Raw genomic sequence first — 23,441 nt, 5'->3', positions numbered from 1 at the left:
CTATGCACAAACATTAAAGTTGTAGAAAACTTATTAAAAAAACAGATTTTTTAATACTTCTGTTTCTGTCACTGATCTGCAAGAAAAAAGTGTATTAGCATTTCTGCTGCTGCTATACAAATGTGGCTCTGAGTTTCCCAAACAGGTAGTTTCATCCAGTTGCCAGTGGTTTTAAAACTACTTGCCTTCTAAGACTAAACCCTTCAATCCTTACTGTGCCAAAGCTCCAGTTGTAGTCAGAGGATAGTCTTTTGTTGAATTAAGACTTCACGATTCAGGCTGAGGTCTTCTAAAATATTAAATATAAATGCCTAATTTATACATTTTCAGTGGAGATTTGGTACACGAATACTTAATTCTGAGCTATACTGGTAAATAAAAATAACATCAGCATGCCATGGTATTTCAGTGAGTCTTTAATTTGTAAATGCTTCAGGCCAGCACAGCGTCACTGGAGCTATAATTGCGTGACTCTCACCCTGCTTTAATCTAGCAGAAGAGACTTGCTGCATATTCTTCCTTAGCAGGGGTCACTTGCAAAGTGACCTGTCACTTCTGCCAAATCTGTCTATTGCGACCTGCTGGAGAATGCAAATCCCCTGAATTATTTACTGAGAACAGCCTGCCTCTGACCTCAGAAGTTTAATTAACCTGATACCCAGTTAATTAAAAGTTAAAACCAGCCATCGTCTCACATACTGCTCAGATGCCTTTCAACAATTCCTGTGCCTCTGTGAGCACATTGTGCCTTTTTCTCTTCCCCATTGCTTGGGGAAGCCCCAGCACCACCCCCAAGGAAGGTGTCAGGGTGGTGGCCTGTCTAGAAGCTGCATCACAGGCCACATATAAAATCCTGTTCTCTAGAAAAGCATTAGCCCGTCTAGCCGTGTACTGGGGCAGGGCTGAGCAGGGACATCAGTGCTGTGACCCAGCGCAGGGCACCTGCCCCTCACCTTGTCCCTCTGCCAGCCTTGGTCACCTACGGGAAGAACTGGATGCAGCCAGTACCCCCAGTAATCCAGCACAGGGACATGTCTTGGGCCACCTGGGGCCTTTTTATTGGATTTTTTTAAGTGATCACCCTGGGCATGAGACCTTCTCAGTGACTGAAGAAACAGGGATGATGAAATGTAAGTATTTCACTACATAGTGTGAGATCCACACATTAAAAAAAAAACCTATCTGGTATCACTGCAGCAGTATACCATGGGAAAAATCTGTGAATTTATTAATGATGATTCCATCATTAGCTATGATTACTATTTGTTCTGTTTCTGACATCCTCAAAAATTCAAAGTATTCATTGATTCAAATTCCCACTTCCTGGCATTATTTTGTGGCTTAGCATTAGTCTATAGGCTAGATGCCAATTTAAATAGTTCAGGTCCAAAATTGCACAGAATTTGCTTATATTTGAGGGTGTGGATGAAATTTTAAGAGAAGGAAACAAACTAGTGTAGTGATACAATTCACAGCAGGTTGTGAAGATTGTGAACCCTCCTGCACCTACAGATGTGAAATCTTTGTTAATCACATTGCAATACTGGCTGGATCAGTATTGTACTTTTTTTTTTTTTTTTAATCGTTTTAGTCTGAGCAAACAAAGTTAGAAAATTTTCTCTTTGGCAAACACATTATTTTATGCATTTATTTATTTATTTACCATCTTTGTCCAAGTTGCTAGTCTAGCAAGCTTCGAAAAACTGAAGATTAAAGTCGATGGAGATACCGAAAGGTTTCACATGCATACCAGAAGGCAAACTCATGTTCAGAATGAGATTTGGACACAGTTATCTCACTCTGAACATGACCTCAGGAATCTGGCAGCTCTGTTGGCTTCCACCCTTCGGCAGAGTTTGAACTATTTGGTGGATCAGTCGCTTAATCTCTGACTTGCTTTTCATTGTAGCAGTGAGGGTAAAAGCTCAATAATTATGCAGGATTTTGCAAGCAAGTGTCAAATCATTTATTCATCAAACTTACAAAAAATCTGCAACTGCTGTTGTTTTTATCCAGCTGAGGTCTGCTCCTTACCTAGTTAGCTTCTGGGGCTTTTTTCTGTGTGGTGTGTTTTTTGTTTGGTTTGGTTTTTTTGAGGGGGTGTTTGTTTTGTTTTGGACGGTGTTTATTTGTTTTCTTGTATTGTTTTGTTTTGAGTGGAGTGAGGAATTGCTCAGTATCCATATAGATTCTGAGAAAATGTTATTTTACCCTAAAACCACACCCTTAACCAGATTTCAGAGGAGGTGAAATGCCCAGAGCCACCACTTTCAGTTGAACAACGTCTATTTTAAACATAAGTCACATCACTGAATTTAGCGCAGGTTTGCACAGGGAAGAAGGCCCTTGGAGTAACTGGGCACATTGCTCCTCCAGTGATGCTGGACTTTTCTGCTGGTCCAAACCTTTTAGAGTTAACCAGAAGCAAGCATGGGACATCCTCGTATGGGTTCAGACACATCCCCAGACCCACTGCAATTGAGGGCCATCATTTTAACCAAGGGAGTGGGAGTTCTGATGGAAAGATGCTAAAGTTACGTATTCAATAATGTCTTGGGAAACAGCCCAACACTGAGCTGCAGGTGGTGCTGGGGCAGATGGGTTTGAATATAGCCCGTTCTGTTCTTAAAGTATTTTGGGAAAGAAACAAAGACCTAAATAATGGGACTCCATCAGTGTGGGGGAAGGTCTTATTTTTATTTCCCATTGTGGTTTTCATCTGTGAAAGAGGTTGGGCCAAACTCACTGCTTTCTGAGCAGCAGCAGTTATACTTACGGGAAAGATATTGTGAAAACTCTGGAAAAATTGGAAAATAGATTCTTTCATAACAAAGTATGAACTAAAGTGCTTGCTCATGTTCAAGATGATTGGCAGAAATTTGTGAAATACATAACAAATGGAAGAAGAGGGAACTTGCTTTGATCATCTGCATGGAAGAAAAGAGATCTTCAGAAGTTTGGTTAAGTTATTTACAGCAGGTTTTGAAAGTCCTTAAAGGCTTCTTTCACAAAAAAGGTTTGGATTGGCATTTTCTCCAAACAGCCAAATCTTCCTTTTTCAACCAAATGAAGTTTTAAAGAGTGCCTTTAATTGTGACAGTTATTGTTGTTACGGAGGCCGGACATGTTTCCTGTTAAAAATTGCAGGGAAGTTTTTCATAGGTTCCAGTTTAGGCTCAGTGGCCGTACTTGCAGAATGTTTTAGGAGCAGGTCAGTTCCTGGTGGAGCCACGGCTGCTGCAAGGCTGGTAGCAGAGACATGTTTTGGCACAGCCCATGCCTCAAGCCCCATGCTCAGCACAACGATGTGCCACCTCCAACCCCAGGCTGACCACAATGCCCAGGGTCCTTTCTGCAAGGGCTCAAATGTCAGCTGCTCCCAGGAGCATCCAGTTTGTAGACAATGTGAGTTAAAGACGACTCCCTTCATCCTTGTCCAGGCCTGTGTTTTCTCTCAGAGCACAGAAGTTTGCTGCCTGCAGTAGCTTTCACATTAATTTTAGGACTCAAACTAATAATGCCTAACCCACACACTAGTACCATTAAAGTGAACTGGAATTATTCAACTGTGCAGAGATCAAACCTCTTGAGAAACTGTAGAAAAAAACAGTCATGAACTCAATAAATAATAGAAACATCCAGCCTCCTTAAGCACAGCCATTTTTAGTAATTAATTTGCTATAGATGTAATTAGCTGATTTAAAGAGTCAGATTTATTCTGATTAAAGCATTTACTTCAATGTCAGCAGAAGGAAAATTTACTGCCTCAGGAAAACATAAATGTCAAATGTGTGCTTGGATATACAGAGTATGGTAGATATAAAGAAGACGATGTTTTCACAGGCCATGTGCTTAAAGGTCAGCCGGGTTAAAGAGTACTTTTGTGTTGTTTTAAAGCTGCCATACCTGAAGAAGGAGTTGTGCAGCTGAAGGGAAAATGGCAAGAGGGAATGTGCTCTCATATCGATGGGAAGAACACCAGCCACGCAAAAAGAGCACATGCACATAAAAAATAGCTGAATTTGGCCTGAGACCCATAAAGAATATGTATATTATATTGTTCCAGTGCCAGAGCTACTGCTTTTCTTTTCCGATGCACAATGGCAGTTTTGGTTTTTTTAGACAATCACAGTAACCATGAGAACTCTTCTCTTCGTAGACTTTCAACATCTAAGATCCATTATACTTCTGTAAAAAGTTGCTGCATCCAGACTAATTCTTATCTGGGGAGAATTCCAGCCTCCAGAAGACTAAGCCAAGAACATTCCACCTGCACAAACGCAGTGGGAATATCAGAGAGAAATTACTAAAATAAATTAAAACTTACCTCTTGCATTCAGATATTCCTGCTGGAACCAAGACAGCAGTGCTGGTGCCTAGCTGTAGATATTGAGTGTGTCCTGGACCTCTGAGGGGACCTGGGACATGAGCACAAGCCAGCAGAGATGCCAGAGGGCCTCTACAAGAGACTTGTGCCCTTATGAAGTGGTGGTTGGAAGGCACCTGTATTTAGGTACCTGAATATCTTCTTAAGCAGAAATTAGCACAGAAGCCCATGAAATTCAGGCTACCCTAGACAGAAGCATGACAGGGACAATGACTCCTGGAGTCTGTCTGTTCTGGGGACCAGATCCCATGTTGCAACCAGCATTGCTGACAGGGACTGAAATCCTGCTTCATATTCCCAGTAACTCCAGGTCTCATCCTAAAGCTGTCTAGGTTTCTGCTGGCTGTGGTCAGTTTTCAGGCTGCTCACTCAGCACCTCAGAAGAGGTGTTGCAGGATGAGGCCATTAGTCCATATTTACATTGCCTGGTAATGCCATCAAATGTTCTACTTCTAGTCATTAGCAATCCATCCCTCCTGCCTTTCCTCTCCCTGAGGAAGTGCTCTACAAAACCTGTCTCATGGATTTCTGGTTTTTCATTATTGTTGTAGTCTCCCCAGTTTATCTTGCTCTTTCATTAAACAGCAAATGACAGATACGGTTTCAACCTAACAGGCTCTTTGCAAGAAATGAACCATTCAGGAATAGGAACACATCCTTTGCACGTCCTTCAAAAATTCATTTAACATGATTCATTGCTTTATTATTTGCTTGAAGCATGTTTCACTTACATTAATATTTTACCTTTCACTTATAAATTCAACACAAAAGTCGTTGCAGTTTTCCAAATGCTCGTATACATAAAATATTACAACATTATCGCTTTCCAAAGATCAGATTCTTTTCTTTCCCTTAATTAGGATTCAAGATTTCCAACAATAAGTTGTTGCAGCAGATGTATAGCTCTTTTATGTTTACTAATTCACATCTCTGCTTTTTCACTTAGCAAAGAGGAAAAAGGAAATGGTTTTAAGTGGGATAAGCACACTTTTTTCCTAAACAAAATAAGAAGAGGAAGTTCCAAATACGGGGGAAACAGAAGCAATTGGTGATCTGATTCAGTAAGAATTTATGCATAGAGTCCATTCCTTTTTGAAAAATTTATCATTCAGTCCCCATAAAAAACACACTGGAGTAAAGTGATATCAGCATCTGATATGCTGTGTTTTATGTGCCTGGATATGCAAGTCAGAGATCCTTATTAATAGAGCTCCAGCCAATGGATCTTCTCGCACCTAAAATTATAATATAACATCCATATCTTGACCTTTAAGTATTCTTTTTTATGTTCTTGCACAAGTAGATCTCATTTTGTGACTGACTAAAATTAAGGGTAGGATTTCATTATGAAAAGACACCCTTATTTGTTAGATAATACCTGAAAAGTAATAATTCATGCTTGCAGTGAAAAAGGCATGTTAAATCAACCAACCTGTCTGAGAGGACAAAGATAAACATAGTGAGCAGTGTTATTTCCTGTAATATGATTTTGCTGCATTTAAATATAAAAATCTTGCGCAACAGGAACCATGGCCTTTGGGTCCTACAACAAGAACTATCCCGAGGGGCATGGAGGAAGTTTATAAATGAGTTCTTGTGAAAAATGTCTGTTAAAAAAAAAAAAAAAAAATGAAAACAGGGAAAAGAGCAAGCAGTCCACTCACAGGGTGATGTCTTACCATCAAGAATTTTTGCTGTTGCGATTCTGATTTTTCTGATTTAACGTGTACATATTCCTGGCATTCATTCTAATCTGGCTGTGCTCGGAGGGAAGGTAACTTTTTGTTCAGGTTACATACCTGTATCTCAGGGTCTGGGCTGGATCCCTGCCTCTGTTGGAAACTGTGTCCACAAGCAGATGCCTCCATTCTTTCCTTGTCTCAGCTGTTTGCAGGATACTTGTATTTTCCTGCTGCATCCCTGAGCTTCTCAGCTGGAGCACAGCCCCTGGGGTAAAGCTGCTGCCACACACAGGGACAACAGCACCTAGAAAGTGGCACCTGGACCTTCTCAGCTGTTCAAGACACAGCAGCCCTTCAGGGTCCAGCCTTGTTGTCACCAGTACCCTCGAAAAGCAAAGTTCCTGCTGATTAGGTTGTTGGGTGCAGTTTCCTGACCTGATGTCAGCATTTTGGTTGGGAATCACGTTCTCTGGATGGAGCAGCCATCCTGGGCAGCATGATGACGTATCTGCCCCGGCTGCCCCTTCCAGCCCTGTGTTTCGAGGTTTCCAGCCCCACTGTGGAGACAGCTCAGCTGCCAGTGTAAACCAGTCCTGGCTTCAATTTACCTTCATACGTCAGCCAAAAATGGTGCCAGTTTTGATGTGAGTCAGAGCCCTGAGTCACCTCCTCATTTTTTCCTAGATACAGGTTTTAGGTGCTTTAATCCTTCCCCATAATTCAATACCTCTGGATTCCCAGTCACTTTAATGTCTCTTCTTTGAAGTCCTTCCAGTTTATCTAGATTCTCTTTGGTAATAGGGTGCCCAGCAGTGAATGTAATTTGGTTTCCCTATATATTTTCTAAATCCTAGTTCTTAAAGCATTAGGGTTTTATGTGTGCATATACATTCTATTATGTATTATAGTATATCATATTATGTATAATGTGAAGAATTTGCCTTCATATCAGTGAGACCAATTTTATTGGGAGAGAAATATCAGCAGGATTTGATTTTGAGTCACTAGCTGTTTTTTCTTTAAGGATATTTCTTTCTTATTGGTGTCCCAGTGAATGACAAAAACCTAAACTAAGTTAAAACTTAACAAAACACTTGGATGACTCATACAAACATAAAATTATATTGGTCAAATTTTTTCTGAAGTCTGTCCCGAACGGTTTGAGTTTACTGGACAGATTTCAAGTCATTATCACAAAAGTCCAAAAACAGGTTGAACCTTCTCAAGACACACATATCAGCCATCTCAAAGCCACCAGTGCCATTTCTCCCATCAAAATCCAATCTGCCGAGCTTGGGCAGAGGACAAACAAACAGCAATGGTCACATTACAAGCTAAGTTTTCAACTATCTGTGCAAACACTGTTACGCCAGGTCTGAGGTAAAGGTCAATGACACTAATAATAGACTTTCAATTTATTTCACTGGGGATTGGCCCTTACAAACACAGAAGTGTATGTATCTGCAGATATCCACCTAACTGTGATAACCAACATACATTGACGCAGCAGAAGTTTGTGCCCGGTAAGAAAGCTGTGTCAGCATGTGGAAAGGCTAAAGCAGAGCTATTTCAAAAAGTTAAAATTAAAAAACAAAACAAAACAAAACAAAACAAAACAAAACAAAAAACACTCACCCCACCCCCCTTCCCCCGAACCAAATACCCCAGAAAAGCTATACATGGGATATGAACATCTAGTTCAATTCTGAAGTCTACCACACACTCCATGGTGATACTGGATAACCTGCTTAATCTGTCCCCAGACTCTCCACCATAATGGAAGTCTTCTTCACTTCTTCCAAAGAGGAGAGCCATAGGACCCAGCCCACACTCACTATGACTCTCCTGATTATGGTAATGACAGTAATTGACTTCAGTGTTTTTGTTTCTGGGATTAGTTGAATAGCTTTTTTTTTTTTTTCTGCACTTGTTTAGACAGAAAACCTTCCAGGAATTGGACTGCTTTTTACTGAGTGAGATGACAGCAAAGCCCCTTGCTCACAACCCACTGCTGTCTGGAAGTAAGAGGCTCTGCATCTCCTGAGGTGGGCAAAAAACAAGGGGCAAAACCCAGGATGGGGGTGTGAGAGGGCATTTTGGTTGCAGAGGATTGCCTGGAAAGCTGGGCTCCAGAGACAGTAAAAACTGCTCCTATGCTGTCTCATCAGAGGGAGCATGCTGCTGGTAATATGCAGCTGATGTCAGACATGCTTTGGAGGTACCGAGCAGTGAACGGTGAATTGAAACCATTCACCACTGAACAGACCCGGAGAAGTTTGCTTGGGCTATACAACACACCCAGAATGAGAGCAACTTGCTGTAAACTTGTTATACAAACCTGGGAAATGACTTTTTAAATTTAACTACATGTTTTAAGATGGTAGTATTTCATATTCCAATTAGCCGGAAAAATAATTTTCCTCTGTTCTTGCCCTTGTGAAATAGCCCACTTAAAAGTAGCAGATTACACTAATTTTGCACTGGTGCAAATGACAGCAAGAGAGCAACAGAAAATCACACTGTGCACCAGGCTTAAAAAACAGACGAAACTCCTCTCTTCCATTAAACACCCATGACTGTAAAAGGGGATCCATATAACCTCCCCAGCCCAATGAAGTGCAGCATGGGCTGAGTACTGTTGTTTAGGCTGAAAATCTTTGCCAGAGATAAGAGAAGCTGCTCACAACCTCCAGGAGACAAAGCGGTGCTGAGCTATGCATGTTTTTTGAATGCAGGCTTTGAAGGATTTAAATAATTATATTAAAAATGCATCTTTCTTTCTTAAGCTACACAGTTACACACTATTGCAACCCACTCTGAAACTATTAAGCTAAAGGCAAGAAATAGGAAAACATGAAGACTGAATAGTGAGAATTTGCACAGGGAATCAAAGAGGTTTCAAGTTCACTTAGTGCAGATGTTTCTATAATTGAGACACACTAGAAAAATGCATTAATGCACAAATCATTCTTGCCTACGGTTATCTGAACCATAAAAAAATGTCCATAGTCGGGATATAATTCCCTATTAAATCCTATAGGATAGTTAAAACCAGAATAACACAGGTTCTTTTTTTCCTGTTAAACTCTTCAGGACTTTTTCAGTAGGGGAGTCCACAGGGAGCACAAACAAACCTCAAATCTGTTGACCAATTCACCCCATAACCCTCTTTCATACACTCACCTACAGATATTAAGGGCCTGAATTTTAATGAGGCCAGCTAAGTGCAGCTGGTGACCTGAAAGATTTATTCAGGTCCTGATCTCACTCCCATTTAAACCAGTAAGACTTCCTTTGGAACTGTCTCGAGCTCCCTTTACTGCATGTACCCAGCCAGCCATCCAACCCAAGTGTAAATTCCGGTATGCGAGGGCAGAAATTGCACCTACACATATGCTCCTGATGCAAAATGCACAACCCATCCACAGGTGGATGGAGAACAAGGAGTCTTTCTGGCTTTTGGCTTCTCAAAACTGTAATACTTGAAGAACGGAGACTATTCAAAGGAAAGAAAATGTCTAGGACAAATCGGAGGTAATCTGAAAATAATAATTCAGTCCTCATCTTTCTAAATTTGACATAATCCTCCACTTTTATGGTCTCATATATATAAAGAGAACTGGCATGTACTTCTCAGCAATAAACAGTTAGGTCCCTATCCAAAATCAGCAGAGACCAGTTGTGCCCTGCTGTAACGTCCTTCGGGAAAGATGCCTTTTCTGGAAGTCTAAAATCCCCAAGAGTTGCTGCTATCTGCAGGTTGCACATTTACACACTCCCCAAGAACTCCTCAGGCACGCAGCCTCCTGCTGATACGCTAAATTTTAACAAGGATCTCCTAACTTCAAATCCAGAGATTAATTAAGATTATCAGGTGCTGGCTCCCAAACATATCTGTTTACCCCACATTTCTCCTTGAAAAGAGCAGCAAACACTACTTTTTTTTCACTTTTTTTTTTTCCCTTCCATTGAGACCATGATTGACTTGATGGATCAAAATAATTATACAAACAAGAAGGAAATTGTGTCTCTCTGTAATCGTTATCTCAGCCCAGCGGGAGGCGGATGGATAAGTATGAATAGCAAATTATCTTGCAGTGGATTCCACTAATCTGCCCCAGGGCTGGGCTGGTTTAGCAAGAAGCAATTCTTAGCTTTTTTCAGTGCTAGTTTAGGACTTGGGCAGAGGACCCTAACCCCTAATTAAGAACCTGAAACAAATTGAAAACAGCTGTGAATAATTAGACAATTTAAGTGCTGTTAAGAAGGAATAATTTTTGTAGCCATCGTAATAAATCTTACGCTGTCCGAACCCATACGTTTTATGTGAACTTTTTTCTGCTGGTAGGTTAGTGCATTACTCATGAAAGAAACAGTATCCCTTTTGTTTTGATTGGGCCTGTTTAATAACAAAAGAGCATATCACTATAAGTGGAAGTGTGATGACAAAAAGAATAGCCTTTACTTTCCTTAATTTTCAATCGTTGTGGTTCAGATCCTATGTCAGATTCCTGGCATGTGAGTTTGGTGGAAAAAAAAGAATTCTTGATTTGCACTGTAAGTAATACCTGAGCCAAAGCTACTTAACATTTTTTGGATTTCTTTGCAAAAATAAATGTCAGGAAAATTTTGACAACCAACTCCTTAGTCTTGTGTAGCAGATAAGTTCTTGAAGTATTAACTAAGACTTCAGGAAATCTATTTTTCTCCGAAATTTTCCATTTTTTTTAAAGTCTTTGTACTTGTCTGGAACCCAGTTAAAGTGTTTCACAGAAAGTAATTTACAGAAGGAAATCTTTCATCATGCACTGCCAAACTATTCAGGGCCTGATTCAGCAATCCATAGCTGGTTTTATCAGAAATTAGTTGTGTGAACACCTAAATATATATTTTAATTTTCATATATTAATATATGCTTATATGTATATACTGTTATACATAGCTTTTCTGAAGGCAATCACAGTATCACACAGTATGTTTGGGATTGGAAGGGACCTCAAAAGATCACCTAGTCCAATCCCCCTGCTGGAGCAGGAACGCCTGGGTGAGGTGGGACAGGAACATGTCCAGGTGGGTTTTGAATGTCTCCAGAGAAGGAGAGTCCACAACCTCCCTGGGCAGCCTGTTCCAGTGTCTGTCACCCTTACTGAGAAGAAGTTTCTTCTCAAATTCAAGTGGAACCTCTTGTGTTCCAGCTTGATCCCATTACCCCTTGTCCTATCATTGTTTGCCACCGAGAAGAGCCTGGCTCCATCCTCATGGCACTCACCCTTTATATATTTATAAACATTAATAAGGTCACTCCTCAGTCTCCTCCAAACTAAAGAGACCCAGCTCCCTCAGCCTTTCTTCATAAGGGAGATGCTCCACTCCCTTAATCATCTTCGTTGCCCTGCGCTGGACCCTCTCCAGCAGTTCCCTGTCCTTCTGGAACTGAGGGGCCCAGAACTGGACACAACATTCCAGATGGGGTCTCACCAATGTATCTGCTCACTTATTTAATGGTAATGTCATTCTTAAGTCCTTGTAGGATGCAGCCTTTGCTTGAATAATGGCATGACTTGCAAACCGTATAAGGAATAAAACTGATTATTTACAAGCATGCTTTGGGTTTATTACTTTCTTAAAATAGCGTGCATTCCTCTGTCATTTTTATGGGTTTATATCACATAATTCCAATCTGGACACAGATTCTAAACACTCGGTTTTTAGAGGATCCATCAGATGCTGTGTAGCTTTTCTTCCATTTCCAGATAAAAGAAAACAGAGCTTACCATGGCAGCCATGTGTTCACAGTATTTGCAACCCAGCCAGCAGAAATGCAGCTGCAAGGAAATACCTGCTCCAGAGTACCTGGTTCTGCCCTCAAATGGTCTACATTTAAGTACAAAAAAAAGGAAACAAAGCGCTGTGCAAAGCCTTAGAAAATGAACCTTACAGAAGTGGTCTAGGTGGGGATAAGGGTTGTAATATCTTTGTTCTCTAGCTTGTAAAGCAACGCCCAGTTCAGCCCTTGCTACAAACCTTTTCTTGCAGATCCCATGACACCTATCACTGCTCTGCATCTCCTTGCAGACAAGATCCGTGGGAGTTGCTCCTGTACTGGAAGCTCTCCTCATCCTTCACAAGATTTAGCCAAGGCCCTGTGGGCCATTTCTTCAATTCTGAATCACTCTTTTTATGGCTTATCCCCAAAGTACCTGCTGTGTATGACCTCATCAGGATGTTGTCATATGGTGACTTCTTTCCAAGCTTTCCATGACTGTACTTCTGTCCTTACATTGGCATTCAAGTATTCTGCAGGTGGAATCAGCGACCCTTCTGAATATGAGGAGCTGAGATTTAAATTTCAGATGTTGTACAACCTAGAAACCTGAAGGCTACATATAGTCATTAAGAGTCTACTTTGTACTAATATCTATTTCAGAAGTTGTGGGAAAGCTGAATGTCACACAAGCAGGACGACAGTATTTGCTACTCTTTCAGTGCAGAACCATGGCAAACATTTCCACCACTGAAGCTATTTACAATGTCCAAATTCCTTTAGAAAAAAGAAGAAATAAAGTCCTGATGATACTTTTAAAAATAGTAGCAATATAAATACACTACCCTTGCTTTTCCACCCTTTCTTTTTCATTCGTCTACTTGCAAGTGCATATATGAATTTCTTTTCTTGAGAACAAAACTAATTGAATGCCTTCCCCAGAAAAGTGTACTGACGATGAGAGGGACTTCATAGATTGCTCCCTCACCAAGCAGGAGCAGAGGAAATGTCAGCAGAGACATACCTCTCTATTCGTACGTATCAGACAGTTATCATCTTTGGAGGAGTAGTGTCTAATGAAGATCCTCAGAGGTTTTCTAATTTTGTCCTAGGGTACAACCAGAGTTTACAGTGACCAAAAGAACAATTTGATGTTTCAACAATACATCATTTGGCAACCAGTTTAGGCACAAGTCATCAGTTTCATCTGTGCTCAAGGCTCACCATTAACTCCAGGGACTACTTCTGGACGGGTCAACACAAGTCATTGGAGGCCAACAGGCATACATAGAGGGAAGCAGATGCAAATCAAAACCAGCTCCTTTGGTTCTTGTTGGCCTTGGTGGAGTTATGGTAAGGGACGGGGTGATTTCTGCCACCAAAGGAAACGCCTGCGTGTCTGCCCACCAGCAGCCACCTCTGGCCCTCAGCTTCTCCTTCCATAAAACGGGGCTAATAGTTCCTTACCCTGTACATGGCTGCAAGGCTTAATCGACAAAGGTTTATAAGGTGCTTTAGGAGCCTTGACTGCAAGTTGCTGCAGACTTGCTAACTACATTATTTCAAAATAAAATAAACACATTTTATACAATCAAAAGGAAAAGAAAAAAAATTCACCACCCGTTCCTCTCCTCCAAATCAGCTTCTCAGAACTTCTCCAGCTTGCAGTACACTGCACTCCATACTCAAGGTTTCACAAATAGACATAGCTGGTTGGCCAAGAGGGTTTTTTTTACCCTGGTGTTTATAATTCCAATTGGTGTAAAATTTCCTGATGGTTAACACATCCCGTTACAGACACTTTTGAATGAATGACTCATTCCCAAATAATTGACTAGCTTTGTAATTTGGGAAGTAAAAATCACATTTATGAGTCCCTGGGGGGAGGGCCTATAATGTTGTACATAAAAAGCAGATAAATCATAAAACCTGATTTTTTTTTTCTTTTGTAAAAGCTTCCATTAGCCTTTGTGTGCACATTAGAGCAATGCCCTTTAAATGTGTGCAGCTGCTTTAAATCACTGCTGCACTTTAAAATCAAGTCTTTTTATATCTTGATGTTAAAATTACATGTTGGTTACTGTAATTCTGTCTTGTTTTTTGTGGGACATCCTTGAATCAGATCTGCTTCTGGAAAGACCTCTCCCTTTGCACTAAGTTTTCTAATCCCTGCAAGCAGAAGAATCCTAAGTGTTTTGCCACCAGTGTAAATGGTATTTATCGGGTAAACAAGACAGACAAACAAAACAGACCAGTCAGTGCCAGTGCAATTAGGACCTCATCCTCACTTAGCAAATGCATGCATTTTAGATTGAGGTTTCAAATAAATGTGCAACGTGATTCTAATGGGATTTGACAAGAGTATTTGATGGCTGTAAGGCAAATCTGTTATTATCTACAAAATATCTAGTTACAAATCTACCCCCCCAAAGATGGTACTAAACCAGCACAATATTTAAACTCCTAAATGAAATGGCCATGCCACTTGCCTTGCCTTTGCAGCCTGAAAGTCCTGTATACCTTTAGGCTGGCAAGGCCTTTTCCCACATTTTCAGAGTACTGTAAATTAGTTTAGTATGCTTGAAAGAACCTGTAATTGTAACTGCTCTTGTTGACACATCAGCTTGATGCCACACAGAGCACAACTGGGACTATATCCCTTGGTTTTGCAGCTACAGTGCATTTCAAGTGCTTGACAGGTCCAGCGCTAAGATGTTCTGAATTAGATTTGAATTACAACCGCTAAATGCCCTTGTCAAAGCTTGTTATGCCTGAAACTAGCCATATACATTTAGCTGACTATTCCTATGGAAGGTATACGGCTTAAACAAAGACATACTCCAAAGTTTCATACAGAATTGTCAAAATATAATTGAGTTAAAAAAACAACTAAAGCATAAGAAGGGCAATCTTCACTGCCTTTTTCCCCCTTTCCTTCTTTGAAATAAATCCAAAGGACAATATAGTGGGATCTTAGTAAAAAACAAAAAGAGCATATGCAGTTCCCACAGAGACATTGAAATCTATACAAATACCAGATTCATCCATACATTGATCCTAATGTCATGAAAGGCCATAGCAAAACTTTAGGATCTTGCCCTGTGAAAGAGGTTTCATATCACATTGCTGGCTTTGGAGAGTATCTAGTGCTGCAGGAATACAAAGAACCAAAGTTAATATGTATATGAGAACCAGTAACAGGCCTTGAATTCTAGAAGATCCCAAATTTGTGCTTCATCACATAAGAGAGGCATAATATTTTTACATATACACATGTGCATGCGTGCATATGCCCACATGCAATATATAATGCATGTATGCAATGTTTATAGAGTTTAGCCACACATAACAGAAACTTCCTTCTAACTTGCAGATGCATTCATGATCACATACTCGTTGTACGAGGCCGTAATCATACATTCTTGTGCTAGAAAATAGCAACCAAAGAGCATGAAACAGATGTAGACCGTCTTTGTCTATCTGTCTGTGCCATGAAGATCTCGGTGACTCACTGGGGCTGTGCTGTGTTGTTCCTTGCTGAGCCCTGGGCTGCTGACACTGGCTGTGTGACCGCTGGTGTGGTCTGCTGAAGCTGTCCAGGCTGGAAAATAAATTGTTGGTTGTAAGCACGGTTCTGTGTGAAGGAGCTGGCCCAAAGCTGAAAGTTGAGAGAAGAGAGTGAGGATCTCCTGCAGACTAGGTAGCTGTCTTAAACCTTCTTGGAAGAATCAAGACAGATCTGTTTAACCTAAACCCACAAAAACTCAGGCAGCACAGAAGAGGAGAAACAGGCTATTGTACCCATTGAAGACAAACATGGGCATACTTGTGCATGTGACATAGCAACATGGGCTTCTCTTCACCCCAAAGTCTCCTGCATGAATGAAACAAAACATCTTGGGCAAAGAGCTGTTGCTTCAGCACAGATCTCCTGGTTGAATGTGAAAGTTAACATAATCCTGGAAGTTTTCTAGACTGGAGGGCAGGTGTATATCTTGATGAGCTCCTGGGTTTGTATTCCTTGGCTGACCTAACTGGAGACACAGCCCTTGGTGCCCTCGCTTATCACCTCTTCTGTTCTTACAACAGGAACTGCAAGCACAGGAGCCAGCACACAGGAGAGGTGTATATTCAGAAGGGTCCCATGTCCTTCTACCCACACTAGATGTGGATGTAGCTACAACATCACTCCTTTGTTTCCAAAATAAGGATAAAGGTCCTGTCTCTTTTTGCCTTGGCTTCTAGATTGTAGTTTCTCTGGGGAAGAAACTACCTGGGGAGTGCATAAAACACCCAGCACAACACCATGCCATTTCATCTGGGGCCTCTAGAAGGTACTGTGAGACAAAAAGAGAATAATCCAGCCTTACAGATGGACAAGGGCTAGACAGAGACCAGGACAGCTGCAGCAGGGCTGTGTTCCCATTTCCAGTGGTGTGGTGGTGCAAACAAATCAGGAGTGCACAACTGAGATTTCTTCCAACTGAAGCTGCCCTAGGCATTACCTCAAAGGATGAATTCTCCAACAGTAACCACAACAACAAAAAAGATTTCTAACCCCTTTCCAAGAGGAAAATGTGGCCTGAACTGGTCAAAACCTGCTGACAGCCTTAAGCAGCATGAGAAACCTGTTTCATGATGGCAGTTGGTTATTTTAAAACTGAGCTGAAAGATTAATGGTGAGATTTTTAAAAAATGTAGGCTCCCAATGACAGGAACCGACAATTTGCTCATGCAATTTCCCATCGCTATATGTGCAATAGGGAGAAATGGGTGGGCAAAAATGACACGCAGACATTCCGTGCTTATACTTTTTCAGGAAACCTTAGCCATAAAAAGGCAATAAGCAAATAAGCAGAGCATTTAAATGAAAGGCAGAAAGACGCAGGCTGAGAGATACGTTGATATTCTTTGTTAATTTTTTTATTCAATTAAGAGGCACATGCTGATTATTTTTAGCAGTGTCCCCCTGATACAATTCAGATGTAAATCACATTTCTGTAGTCAGCTGCTGCTGTTTAAGCAGAAATATTTTGACACTATAATTATAGGGTTGAAACTATGCTTTACATTAGTGTATAAAACACTCATTAAATTAAAATTCTTCCATGAAATCATGAAAATAAACAGTCTGTCTGAACTAGCATCAACAAATTCACAGGATGCTTCTGCGTTTTCTCAGGGCTGGGCTTCAAGTGACTGTATTACAAAGCCCTTATTTAACCGTGAAGTGTTAAAGGTTCACATTCTTTTGAAGGTCCCATTCTGCTTATTTTTAAAATTATTGCTTTAATTGTTTTTACAACTTGTAAGATTTTAAAGCTATTAAGCCTCAAAGTTGTGGGAAAAAATAAAATGGTGATTATTATTACTTGCATAAGTCTGTGAGATGGCAGTGGCACTACATTTTTTTTTCATGGATGGATTAAACAAAAAGGGTCCATGACACACTACGTGGCATGTCACATTGGTCTATTATGGCTGAGAAGCAGGATACACAATGTATACACTGTGCCTTGTCAGATGGAAAAAAACCCAAAAGCTCACGGTGGTAATGGTGCTAGGGAATCCTTCTTGCCCATTCCCTTGCTCCCCACTATCTTCCTGCCTTTCATCTCCCTCCCATCCATCATGGACCTGACAGTCTCGTAGATGACAGGTTCAACAGTCTGTGTTCCGGTGCAGGCAGAACTTCTCTCCAGGAGGCGCCAGAACAGGAGCACCCCAGCGAGGTCCATCTACAATGCAAGAGAGGGAAAGAGGAGACACTTGTCTTAGCTCTGCCCTGCCCTGCCCTGCCCTGCCCTGCCCTGCTGACATGGGGATTCATTTATCAGTCTGTTTTCATTTATTCCTCTCACCAAAGGTAAGAAGATGCTCCTCGTTAAACTTTCAGGTGTCTCAAACTGAGGTCATGGTCCACAGAAAGAGGCAGTCTCCTCTGGCCTGACAGTCTCATTTAGAGGGACTCCCTGATGGGTAATGGCACCAACCCTGGTTCCTCCAGCACCCACCGTGGGCTTGAGCAAAGCTTTATGGACGGGACCATGGTCGAGACCCCTAAGCCTCATCCTCCATTCCCTGGGCATGTGAGAAAACCTGCACGTGTCAGCACATGAACCCCTATGCGCCCTGATTGGGTTTTGTATGTTTTCTCTTTATCTGTAGAGTATCACAGATCTTTACAATGTGCCGCAGGAGCTGTGGCTGTTCTGGGCTTGGGAGCGAACGGCACAGGATCTTCACGATGCAGATGATGTAATCACAGCGGTCTGAAACATTTTTCTGACATCTATATTCCATTTAAATCCACAATTATGGTTGACTTTTCTTTGATTGAAGATATTCCAGAAAGATGGACTGAAATGGTAATTGCACTATTTTATCTTAAGATATGAATCTGAGACTGATCCTTCTGGTCTTATGAAATTACAGTCAACATGTTATTTTCTCCATTTGTGCATGAAACATATATACAACGGTGGTTGCCACAATATATATTTAGTCTTAACTTGTCAGAACCATCAGCTAAAAAATATTCAAATGCTTCAACCATTTTATTAACCAGGATTATGTACAAGAAAGTCTGTTTCAGAGTGTAAGTTTTAGGAGACATTGTAATTTAATAGTAAAGATTTTATTTTATTTTTTAGTACTATAGTTGTCTTCCTTCAGCAGCCACATGGATGATTTTTTGTCCAGCATTACTGGTATTATGGTTACCCCTTCTCTCCCACAGGATGACTTTTTCCACATTAGATAGCAATAACTTTCTTTTCAGAACCTAGATACTACAGCAAATCCAATTAAAGTTTTCCTTCAAGTCAAAAGGAAGAAAATCATTTTAGCACTGGAAAACATTAATTTGTTACTCTGGCTTCACATTATCATGAAATTTGTGGGGGATGTTCAGTGTGGTTTTGAATAATCTCACTAATAAACTGATTATAAGTTACTCTTTTATATTTCTTCCAGATTGTTCCACAAAATATTTTTCATTATCAAATCAGATAACTGGCAAATAAAACTTCTTACTTAACATGTTTATCCACGTGAATTATAGTAACTCTTGATCACTAGATTTTCAGGTCCTGCACAGAATCCCATGAGAATTCTTTCAGATTTGTAAGCACTTTTTCCAGACACTTTGATTGTTGAAATAGGAAAAAAGGCCAGAATAGAGAACTATTTCTTGGTTCATATAGGCTCCTTCAGAAGAAGGAAAAATAATTTTAAAAAATCTAAATGCCTTTTTTCGTGGAAAATAAAATGGATGCAAAAAATATTTCCAGCTAGAAATTAGAAATATTCAACATTAAATCTATTGAACACATTGCGTGTTGCTGCCTCTGTTTGGATTACCACAAAATAGGTGCTAATGCGCACTCTTACGTAGTTATAGTTTACTTTCCATTGATATTCTCTAGCATCTGCTCAGCTCTCATTTTTCCTGAAAACTTCACTGTTAGCAAAGTTACTCTCTACAATATTCACAGAAGACAAACACAGCTGAAATGAACTCAGGACTTGGCTTAACAAAAATATTTTTCTGGAAATTATTTGCTGGGACTATCTCTTATTAAAGACATGACATATACAACCTATAATTTAGTGACAAGTAAGTGGTGACGCATTAGCATAAGGGTGAGTGTAAACTCTGAGAACAGAATGACTTAAAACTGTAGCTAATGATGGCAACATAAGCAGACATCAGTAAACACAAGTGGTGACCAATGCCCAAATAAATCAGATTACTGTGCAGTATATGTGTTCATACAAATGGCCGTTTTGGTGAATTTAAGGCACTTCAGATATGAACCTTACGTTTCAGAGCTGCATGACCTCCCATCCGTGGCAGAGGATTTAACTGCCTGGTCCTACCTCTTCTGGCAGAGCTTCTGGAATATTTTGAGTAACGTAAGTGGAAACAAAAACCAAGACTCCATAGTCATCATTTTCCAGTAGCTATTCTGCCTTGCCATTTTCCCCCTCTGCCTGGAGCAGCTCTGCGGACACTCAGTAGACACAGAGCTACTCATGGTTGAAGGAGACTGGTCACTGACCACCGGAACTAAATACCCAGCCCCACATGTTTCAAGAAAGGCAGTTTCATACCCATTCTGTGCTCAGTTTCAGCTACCTCCAAGTACCTTCCCCTCCCCCAGGAACAAATCAATTTCTCCTGCCATATGTTAGGGTGGTCCCTTACTTAACCAATGATGATTGAGACATCTGAATTCCTCAGTGTCCAAGATCAACAGCTGATACCACCACAACTACAGACTTCATCTTCTTGACCATACTTGCCTCACCTACAGAAGTCCAGGTGCTTGTGGCTTCCTCAGCTTTCCCATGGCCAGGATGCACCAACGTAGTCCAAACCTTTGGGAAATATTAGAGCTTCCCCTATCGTCCACACATTCTTCCACCTTTCCTTATATTCTACAGGAAGAAGCTTTCTCTCCCTGACCTTCTCATATGCAAGAGTTGAAAGAGTAAAACAGGGAGAGCTTCCCCAGACAGCAGGGCTTGGCAGGAGGCAGAAAGGGAGGTGGCCAAGCAGACTTTGGAAAACAAGAACATATAACCTTCCCACTACCATGATGACAAAGACTGTTAGCAGACAAACAGATGACTGACTGTCAGTTTTACAAAAGGTAGCATATTTCAATTTAATGCTTACATTTTCTGAAAAAAACAGAGAGGTGCTTTGGCCACCTCTTCTTCAGAGACCTGGCAAATATTTGGGATGCAAAGAGGGTGACCAGCCCCCTTTCTGTGCCCAGGACCTCACCTGGACTCACTTTAGGGTAGCTTGAAGGCCAAATTCACAGGTAAGACCTCTGCATGAGCAAAATGAGAGGGTTTTCTGCAACACCCAGAACAGAGCAAAGCTGTGTTCAGACACAGTGTTTTAATGCTTCTCTTGCTAGTGGGTTCCTGGCCGTGGGGCAGAAATAAACTCAGACATTGACTAACGCACTCCTATATGCCACTGTGTGCCCAAGGGGTTCGGAGGTGCTGGGCCAGGTGCCTGTTAGCTGGTCACAGGGAAGGAACCGGATGGTCACACCATCCTGAATGTGAGGGATGAAGCCTCCTGGGTAGCACCGCCAAGGGGGCCATTGGCTGCCCTCCTGCCAGCAGGCGTTCGCTAATGAGGTGTAAACGGCCATTATAATATATGCCGAGTGTCTGATGGTGAGGTTAGAGCATTCACCCTCCGACTGGCAAGGAAAAAGTTAGGTGGAAACATCATTTGTCCTTGCTAGCAGCTAGAGTCCCTTCCCACCACCACCTCCACCTCCCTCGCTCTCTCTTTCTCTCACATGTCCCCAGGCACACTTGCAGCCTCTGATCGCTTTATTGCTTCCAGGGGGAGAATGTTACTTGGTCTCTGCACAGATCTCTGGGCCTTCCTTTACCTCTCTCTTTCTTCCATCCCCAACTCCTGAATATGTTAGTAGTACTAAATAAGCAGCACTTCAAACAGTTTTGAGGCTTCCGCTGGCAAAACCATAAAATCTGTACTGGTAAAATATATATATTTCTGTCCCAGATTCCCAATCTGTTTCCTTTAAATCCAATAAAATTTATATCATAGGGCTTAAGGGCAGAGAGCTTCATAGAATTGAAACTGATTCAGTAAATGCAAAACATAAAAATAAAAGTATTGGTATTTGATATTCCTATATTTCAATATTGCTTTGATATTCCACTATGAAACTTAAACTGGGTTGGGGTTTTATGCATTCTTCCCCCCCATCCCCTTTGATTTCCCCCACTTTTTCCTTTGAATTTCATCTCTTTAATCACTGGACCATGGATCAGAAATACTTGCAACTTGTTTGTGGAAGGCCAGAGTCTAAAGCAGCAGCTTGTTTAAAGAGTTATTTCACCATCTGTTCTCTCTTTTTCCATTAGATGGCTGGTTTCACATAGAGACTCATTTTATAGAGCTCTGATTTGCGCTATAGTGCATCATCTTGTTTCATTCACACACTCACACACACTCTCACCTATCTCTCACTTTGTGCACAGTACCTGTTCGTACAATGAGACATTGAGAGCACACAGACCTCAACAGGCAATATTCTCCACTGACTTTCACAGATACCACATGTAACTTGTTGAAGCCAGGTTATGGTTTACTCTAAAACTGTATAATAGATCTAAAGATCTGGTGGCTGAAAGGGACTGTTATGATCGTCTAGTCTGACTTTTGATATAACGAAGGCCATAAAATATCAAAGGCCAAGAAGCAATTCCTGAACCAAACTGATACCTTCTGGCCGAACTGGAGAATGTCAACAGAGACAGATCTCCAGTTTGGGCAAACCACTACAGTGTTGGAGAAGTTGTTCCAGCAGGCAGAGGTAACTGACCTCTTTTTGTGAAGGAAACATCACTGTCTTTTAAAGTTTCCCTTTTCAGCCACCGATTTTTGTTCCATTTTCACTGACAAAGTCAAGACCTATCTGATATCCAAAATCTCCTCCCCACAAGGGATTTTGAATATGCAGGTGGTCCCCAGAGCAGAGGGCATGCATATGGGACATCCCTTTTAAGCAGCAATGAGCTCCTGGACTTGTTCTTCTGACACTTGCAACCATGATCCATTTTCTGTCTATTTACCTACCATGACCTGCATTCAGTGAGTTAGGCATCTGCCTAAGGTTTTCTCAATCTCTAACCAACCTCAAACAGCCATTTTAAATACATGCATACATACACACATACATATGTTATTAACATCTTTTCTTTCCTCTAGAACTTGGGATTCTATATGAATATGATCATTTCTCGACATCTAGTCTTTCCAACATTTAACGTGATCTAGTAACACCATTTCCTTATGTAAAACTGCCATAAACAGAGAGGCTGACAGCTCACAGCCTTGCACTGCTGGAAGGATGAATGGAACTGAAGCAGGGCAGGGTCAGCCAGTCCTTTTCCCAGCCAAGGGGTTAGACATTAAAATCTGAATGGTTTTAGCTTTAGAAATGCTGATATTGATACAGCAAGTACATTTGCTACTTATTAAAAGTTTCCATCCAAAAAGCGGCATTTGTCATTGAGCTTTTTTCAGAACATCTAGCCTTTACCTTCTCAAGAATCTCTTTGTAAGGGGAAGATTTGTACTGTTCATTGCTAAAAGAGAAAAAAAAATCAGGAAACTTCTTCATTATATTTTTTTTCTGTTTTCTGATTAATTCTTATTTCAGGATAATCTCCTCACATCCCTGGTTTATTTAATGTTGTGAACTATTCTTGGTGTTACTAAGAATACTGCCTGGGCTATGATTTCCTTCCTCATTCTACTTGGTGGCTGTAAGAATTTTTCAGGATTTTATCTGATATCTTAGAAATTCGTTTTTCCTGTACACACAGGCATTGTACAATGGGGCTTTGAAAGGAACAAAATTCATCTAGAGTGCCACGAATCCTGAAACACCCTTTTAACAGCCAAATAGCTGACATCTGATTATTGGGAAGATGCTCAGGATAATTCAGCCCATTCTGTAGTCCCACTGTCATTTTTAAGTCATATCATGCCTGTTTCTTAGCACAAATTGCTTAACGCATCCACCCATTTTAAGACAGCAAA

The 23,441-nt window shown here is 40.9% G+C and overlaps 1 long non-coding RNA gene across 1 annotated transcript; it reads left to right on the top strand.

Moving 5' to 3' along the window:
* The first annotated feature begins 819 nt into the window (after positions 1-819).
* LOC135579546 (uncharacterized) lies at positions 820-19,102 on the top strand. The gene is made up of 4 exons (XR_010472805.1): positions 820-1,130; positions 8,005-8,114; positions 17,519-17,699; positions 18,002-19,102. It is a non-coding gene; the product is annotated as an uncharacterized LOC135579546 (long non-coding RNA).
* Positions 19,103-23,441: the final 4,339 nt, after the last annotated feature.

The sequence above is a fragment of the Columba livia genome, chromosome 5 (genome assembly GCF_036013475.1).
Source record: "Columba livia isolate bColLiv1 breed racing homer chromosome 5, bColLiv1.pat.W.v2, whole genome shotgun sequence".
NCBI lineage: Eukaryota > Metazoa > Chordata > Aves > Columbiformes > Columbidae > Columba > Columba livia.
The sequence above is the reverse complement of the archived record's forward strand: the minus strand, read 5'-3'. Positions and strand labels throughout refer to the sequence as shown.